The sequence below is a fragment of the Sciurus vulgaris genome (genome assembly GCF_902686455.1).
Source record: "Sciurus vulgaris genome assembly, chromosome: 6".
NCBI lineage: Eukaryota > Metazoa > Chordata > Mammalia > Rodentia > Sciuridae > Sciurus > Sciurus vulgaris.
In genome coordinates, this window is record NC_136466.1 from 1,616,847 (window position 1) to 1,624,731 (window position 7,885).

A 7,885-nucleotide genomic window follows, 5' to 3' on the forward strand; every position below is an offset into this window, starting at 1 on the left:
CAGGGGTGCACTGGAGGGTGCGGCTGGCATCTGGGATGCGGGAGGGAACTGGGATTTGGGGATTTGCCCACGGTGCGAGAAGGAGGCTCCAGATCGCAATGTGCATTTGAGGGGCCGCTTCCTACGCACCAGGGAGAGAACCCGCGGGTCAGCGCCTTCCTCCTGGGGTGGAGGAGAGACAGGCGCAGGGGAGCCCGCTGGTCGGCGCCTTCGTCCTGGGGTGGAGGAGGGACAGGCGCAGGGGAGCCCGCGGGTCGGCGCCTTCGTCCTGGGGAGGAGGAGGGACAGGGCGCAGGGGAGCCCGCGGGTCGGCGCCTTCGTCCTGGGGAGGAGGAGGGACAGGGCGCAGGGGAGCCCGCGGGTCGGCGCCTTCGTCCTGGGGAGGAGGAGGGACAGGGCGCAGGGGAGCCCGCTGGTCGGCGCCTTCGTCCTGGGGAGGAGGAGGGACAGGGCGCAGGGGAGCCCGCTGGTCGGCGCCTTCGTCCTGGGGTGGAGGAGGGACAGGCGCAGGGGAGCCCGCTGGTCTGCGCCTTCCCCCTGTGGAGGAGGAGGGACAGGGCGCAGGGGAGCCCGCGGGTCGGCGCCTTCCCCCTGTGGAGGAAGAGGGACAGGGCGCAGGGGAGCCCGCGGGTCGGCGCCTTCGTCCTGGGGTGGAGGAGGGACTGGGCACAGGGGAGCCGACGGGTAGGCGCCTTCGTCCTGGGGTGGAGGAGGGACTGGGCACAGGGGAGCCCGCGGGTCGGCGCCCTCGTCCTGGGGAGGAGGAGGGACAGGGCGCAGGCTGACACCCTCCCCTGGGAGCCAGGGGCTCCGGGAACTGCCCAGAGGTGACCCGGAGGCCGCCCACAGGGAGGGGACAGGACTCCAGGGTCCCGCCGCACCCTGTGGGTCCGGGGGACAGGGGCCAGCCACCCGCAGCCGGGATTCGGCCCCGCTGCGCAGCTCACACGCAGCCCTGTCCCCACGGCCGGTGCTGACCGGGTCACCCAGCCCTGGCTGCACACGCACCGTTTTGGGGGTCTCCGGAGTGACCCGCCGTCCTCCCGAGGGTCCTCTAGGCACCCAAGCTCGTGGGGGACACAGGCCACGCAGAGCCACCTGGGCCTCCAGGGCCGAGAACGCCGCGCCTGGGGAGGAAAGAGTTGAAGGATGAGGAAAAAAAGCCCGCGAGATTGCGGAAGCCCGCCCTTCCCTTCCGTCTGCGCTCCTGATTGGACAGTTCCACAGGGCACCCTTGAGGGACCGCCTCCAGGTAGGCCCCCGTGTCTTGAGTGACAGCGATGTTATCCAATCCCTGGCTGAGGCAGGCCAGAGTGACAGGCCCTTGGCCCAGCCCTTTTCAGCCTCCTCCTGGTGGTGGTGCTGAGACCTGGCAGTGCGGGACACGGGTTGTGCTGAGGCTGAGGCTCAGGCGGGGGAAGCAGGGTTTGGGCCCCAGCAGTTAAAAGATGACGCGAGGTGCAGTTGAGATAGGGGTCATTTTTTATTCAGACCCGAGAATAGCCCCTCGCCAGCCCTGTTTAGCCCCCAAGCCAGTTCCATAGGCCTTTTTCCTATCCAGGCCAGACAGAAGGCACGCAGCCCACGGGTTACCTCGGTGGACGCCTGCTCACAAGCGAACGTTCATGACCTCGAGTGCACACACGGACTCAGGGCGTTTGACCTTGACTGCGCACTAAACACAGCCTGCTAGACGTCTCCGTGAGGGAGCCTAACTTCAGCCATCTGGGACCTGCCCGGCGATCCACCCATGCTAACTGGGAAGTGGTTCAAGCCCATCACGGAGGGCATTGCTCACCCTGGTGGCGTTGTCTCCTGGCTTTGTTTCTCCCACAAGGCGCATCGTGGTGACTGAAATGCAGATAACTGCCTTGGCTGAGCACACAGTCTGAGCCTCAAATCACATAAACTAGGCTCTCTCTGGTAAATGAATGAATGAATCCAACACATAAAGTTGTGCTAGCATGCCTCTGAGGCAGTGTTGGGCATGTGGGTCCCAGGAGGTACTGTTGGTGCCAGGTGCAATTCCCTGTCCAATTCCATGGGAGGTGTGGCCACTCATGAGTGCCACAGGCCCACAGGGTGCCCTGGGGCTCAGGCCTGTTCTATTGACATCTGGTTGGATTGGCTGATAGAGCCTCTAGGGACCCAATACACAGGTTCTGTACCTTCTCCCAACGCCCGTTAGTGGGCCTCTTAGCTCTACAGTTCCATCTGGGGGCCAGGCCATTCCATCCCAGACAGAGTACAACCATGGGCGAGAGGCACTGAGTCATTCTCTGACTGCCATCACAATAGAGCAGCAAAAGCCTCTTCCAGCCACGTCACTTGTGCAGGGATGTGGTCTGAATTCACCAGGGCAGTTCAGCAGAACTCACAGGTCTTGGGGAGTATACCCAGCAGCAGGGTTGTTTGCTACTCGGGCATAGCTGCGTGCCCAGTTCACAGTGGTGTTGGTGAGGACCCACCCATGTGTGAAAGAACAAAGCAGTTACCAGTAGAGTCATGTCAACCTGTGAGACTGCATGCCAGCTTTGAGTCCCCGGAAAGCACAGTGGCTGTCCGCTTTCCTGGGCAGTGACACCACCCTCATACAGCTTGGCTCTGAACTTCAGCAAGTTCTATGTGCACCAGCACCAGGGAATCCATAACTGGCCAAAGGGAAATAACAAAAGTGCCCTTTAAAATCTCTTTCCCATCTGCAGGACCCAGCCTGGTCACACGTCCGGGGGTGCTTTCACGAGACACCCATGGTGTCACAAGGAACTCATGCTCCAGACCTTTACCCCAGGGGCTAACAGTGCTGCCCAGTGGAGGTGGGGGCCTTTGTTGTCCAGGGCCATGTCCACTCCACAGGTTGCTCCTGATTCAATCCATTGGGAACAGGCAAGAGAACACTCCCTTGCTTCCCAAACCCAGGCTTCAGTACGTCCTCTGTTGTCAGCTGGACCCGTATTGGGCTTCTGTGCTGTGAGCAAAGCCCCCACAGAACCTGGGCCCCCCATCAGGGATGCTTGCTGAGAGCTGTCACAGGGCCCACGGAGGCTGTGCCCACTTTCCATGGTGGACTGCAGTCCTGAGTCCTTGCCTAAGCAGGCCATCACGGCTCCCTAGCATGCCTGCAGCCTGTGGGTCACATGGGACTCAGCCTCCACTGAATCTGTGACTGAGTTGCCATTGCTGCGCATTCTGACCTGTGCAATGAGTCCCTCGATCGCTTTCCATCGTGATGGACTGTCCGTACAAGGCTGTCAACACTCTCAGGGCACAAATCACAGCCCGCTGACTCTCTTGACCATAGGGCCAGGAAAACAGCAAGCCTGTAGCCATATCCACTGCTGTCAAGGCAAACATGGCCCCTTCTGACCTCAGTAAAGGGCCAGTGTAATCAACCTGCCATGGTGTCAAAGGGGCATGACCACGTGACCTGGCCATCTGTGACTCCAGGGCATGGGGGTGTGGATATTCCAGAGCACACACCTCACATGCCTGGCAGGCCCCCACCAGAGCATCCTGTGTTAAAGGCAGACCCCACTTCTGACTCCATTCCTCGTGACCAGGCAGCGCTGCGGCCAAGCCGCCAGGTCAGTGGGAAGTGCCCGCTCTAGCCACTGCACCCTAGCCAAAGCATCTGCTCATGATTCCCTGGGCTACAGGGGGCATGGCCAGTAGCATGAACGACAGTCATGTCGCTCGTGGCCTAAGGTCTCGCCACCTGCTTGACCCCACAAAGAACGGTGCCCTGCCATCCCACCTTTACTTTCCTTGTCGTGGTTCTCAAAGCCAGCCTCTTAGACACAGCCCAGCTGCCTGCACAGACACTCAGGGCCCTGGCTCATGCAGTGCCACCACCCACCTACGTAACTCAGCCCTCTGGGGGCTCTGTCCCCTTCCTGGATCACACCTGGAGATGTCAGTAGGCGAAGGCCCTCTACTGGGTGTCAGTATACCAAGCACTGCCACTTGAGGGGCTGCTCCTTCCTTGAAGGGCGATGGCTCCATTGGCTCACATTTATCAGCATGACCTGGTGCGTCCTCGATTGCATATTGCACTGGCCCTAGAATCTGTTGACACTCAAGGGACAAGGGGCTAGTAGACAAGGCACTCCTTATTTCAAATATGCTCCCCCACTTTACTGGGGTAGGCATGAGGGCTACACCCGTCCTTGGAGCGACTGCTCAATTCCAAACCCATCCTGCCCCAAGGTTCGTGGTGTGTACCAAAACTTCAGCAGCACTGCGATGGCCTCTGAGGCCACAGAGCTGCATGCCTGGGTGCTGGTTGGTTTTCTGTCAGGGTGTGTGAGCCCCCACCCCTTCCACAACTCTGACCAGAAGCCCACTGCTCTTGCAGCTGCTCATGCTGCTGCCTCAGGCTCCAGCCTGTACCCTCCTGGGTCACATGAACATGTAGCTTGAAAGGCAGAACCCGATCTGCTACCTGCAGGGCTGAGCTTGCAGAACAGCCCTCTGAGTGGCCCCAGAGGCCCCTTCATCTGCTTCAGTCCAGTCCTACCATGCCCCTTTCTTCACCAGGACATACAGGGGAGAACAAATTTGGGCCAAATGGGGAGTAAAATCCCATGAATATCCCAGCAAGTCCACATAGATCTGCACTTGTGCGGCCATCGGTGGTCCAAGATATCCCTGGATTTTAACAGTAACGACTTCCAGCACAACTTTTGTGTTACCTGACCAAACAACAGCCAAGAACTTGATGGACAAGCCAGGTCCCTGCACCTTGGTGGTATTTACTGCCCAGTCACACATCTTCAAATGGGCCACTAATGTCAGGACTACAAAATCTAAATCTGCAAGAGTCAGAAGTCAATCAATATCATCAATGAATACCATGCACACAGTGGGTGACTGAGTCCACCAGGCCAAGTCACTGGCCAACAAACCATGGCATATGGTCAGGCTATGCAAATAACCTTGTGGCAACACTTGAAATGTCCACTGCTGGCCTTCCCATGTGAAGGCAAACTTCTCCTGGCTCTCCAGGGCAGGAGCATGGAGAAGGAAGCATTAGCCCATTCCAGCACACAGTGCTCTGTGCCCATCTGCAAGGTTGGCTGGTCTCTGTGTTCGCGCTCTGGGGAACGACTGCATGCAGGGAAGGCACGACTGTATTCGATTCTTGAGAGTCCGGCCATTCTCCAGGTGCCCTCGGGCTGTATGTGTCACATTGTGCCCACCTTCTCCAGCTCCTGGACAGCAGTACCCCTGGGAGGTGGAAAGGCATCATCGTCACGGTCCTCCAGGTTGTGGCAGGACCTGGCCAGGAGTTCTGCATATTCCCTCATAACCACCTTCACAACTCACACACGGAGGTGGAATTCCCTGCCATGCTCTGCGTCCCCAGTCCTCGGAGCACATCTACACACAAATGCACTCTGGGATCGGAGACACGTTTACTGTGTATGCTTGTGGGGACAAATGCCCTATTCTCAGTGGTAAAGACATTGTCTTGAAATTGACTCTTGGTCCCCCATAGCCGTCAGTATGGGCACATGGGCCTGGGAACTTATCAGGGTTGCCAAGCACCAGGCTGCACTCAGCTCCAGTGTCTACCAGGGCCTCTGCGCATTAGGGAGCAGTGGATAGCAAGCTCTGCATGTGGCCTCAGGTCCCCACCTGTCCCCACAGGGTGGGCACCTTAGTCCCCTCATTTCTCCTAAAAACAGCCAAAAAGTCAGTTACAGAGGTCAGGCTTCTTGGGTGCTTTTCACCTCTGCCCAATCTCATGTATTGCTACTCTGGGCGTAGCTGCTTCCACAGCTCAAGAAGGACCGTGTTAGGCTGGTTGTCTCTCTTCTGGCCATCTACCCCTGCTGCCGGATCAGCCCGCCTTTGCATGCAAGAGGTTCTGGTGGCCTTTTTTCCTCCCTGAGTCTCACCTGCAGACCCTCTCACTCTGTGCACATTTTTTGGCTGCTGTCTGCTCTCAGATTATTCCAGGCTAACTTCATTAATGGGGCGCCCAACCTATGGGGCTAAAGCCATCAAGGACCCAAAGGTGCGGTGGGCCATGCTGCAGAACCAAGTCTCTCAGGCCACTAGTGCATCCTCCATCACCTGGCCCTGGGCTTTCAGGTTTTAAACATCGCCAGACACAGACTGAGCTCCCACAGAATCTGCTCCAAATCCACATGGGCTGCCATCTACCCAGTTCATATATATACCAAAAAAGAAATAATCCAATCAATAATTGGGCAAAGGAACTGAGCAGATACTTCACAGAAGATATATAATCAATGAACAAATATATAAAAAAAGTTCAACATCTCTTGCAATTAGAGAAATGCAAATCAAAACTACTCTAAGATTTCATCTTACGCCAGTCAGAATGGTAATTATCAAGAATACAAGCAACAATAAGTGTTGGCAAGGATGTGGGGAAAAAGGTACACTCATACATTGCTGGTGGAAATGCAAATTAGTGCAAACGCTCTGGAAAGCAGTGTGGAGATTCCTTAGAAAACTTGGAATGGACCCACCATTTGACCTAGCTATCCCACTCCTTGGTTTATACCCAAAGGACTTAAAATTAGCACACTACAGTGATGCAGCCACATCGATGTTCATAGCAGCTCAATTCACAATAGCCAGACTGTGGAACCAACCTAGATGCCCTTCAATAAATGAATGGATAAAGAAACTGGTATATATACACAATGGAATATTACTCAGTCTTAAAGGAGAATAAAATTATGGCATTTGTAGGTAAATGGATAAAGTTGGAGAATATCATGCTAATCAAACTAAGCCAATCCCAAGAAACCAAAGCCAAATGTTTTCTCTGATACATGAATGCTGATCCATAATGGGTGGGGGGCAAGGGAAGAATGGGGGAACTTTGGATGGGGCAGAGGGGAGTGCAGGGGGCATGGGAGTGGGAAAGATGGTGGAATGAGATGGACGTCATTGCCCTAGGTACGAGTATGATTGCACGAATGGTGTGACTCTACACTGTGCACCACCAGATATGTCCATTCGTGTACAATGAATCAAAATGCATTCTGCTGTCATGTATGACTAAGTAGAACAACAAGAACAACAAAACAGCCTGCTGGAAAAGTCTCCATGAAGGAACCTAACGTTAGCCATTTGGGGCCTCTCCAAAACCATGTTTAAGTTGAACCTGTATTTGAGGTAGTATATAAATAGATATGACAATTGTTAATAGTATATAGAAATATATATGCTATCCACAAATGGAAATAATATCACCATTATTTTAGAAGTTCAGCTCTTACCCTTCCTGATTTCTGCTGATTTGCAGAGACAGCCTGGGCTGTGGAAGAAAGCAGTCTCCTATGACAGCAACATGCCATAGGAATATAATGGGTATCACAAAAGTAAATTTAAATGTTCTAGTAGCCACAGGAACGAAGTTAAAACAGGTGAAATTGATTATAATTTATTCAATGGACTGTGTTCAAAATATCATTTTTTCATAACATGTGATCAAACCAAGGCAGTAGAGTTTTATTAATGTAGTGCATTTGGGGAAGTATTTCTTTGAAATTTATTCTGTTTTTTAATCTTCAAGTACATTTCAGTCCAGAACAGTCACATTTGGTGTTGTTACAGCTTGGATATTAGGTATTCCTAGAAAGCTCAAGTGTGAGACAATGCAGGAATGTTCAGAGGTGAAATGGTTAGAGTATAGGAGTTTTAACCTCATCATTGGATCAATCCATTTGATGGATTAATCATTTGAAAGGACTGTTGTACTGGATGGTACCTGTAGGCAGCTAGGACATGGCTAAAGGAACTGTGTCATCGCTAGACTGCCTTGGAGGCTTCTGTATCATCCCTGGCACTTCTCCTGTCTCTGCTTCTAGGCTATCATGAACGACACTTTCTCTGCCACATCCTC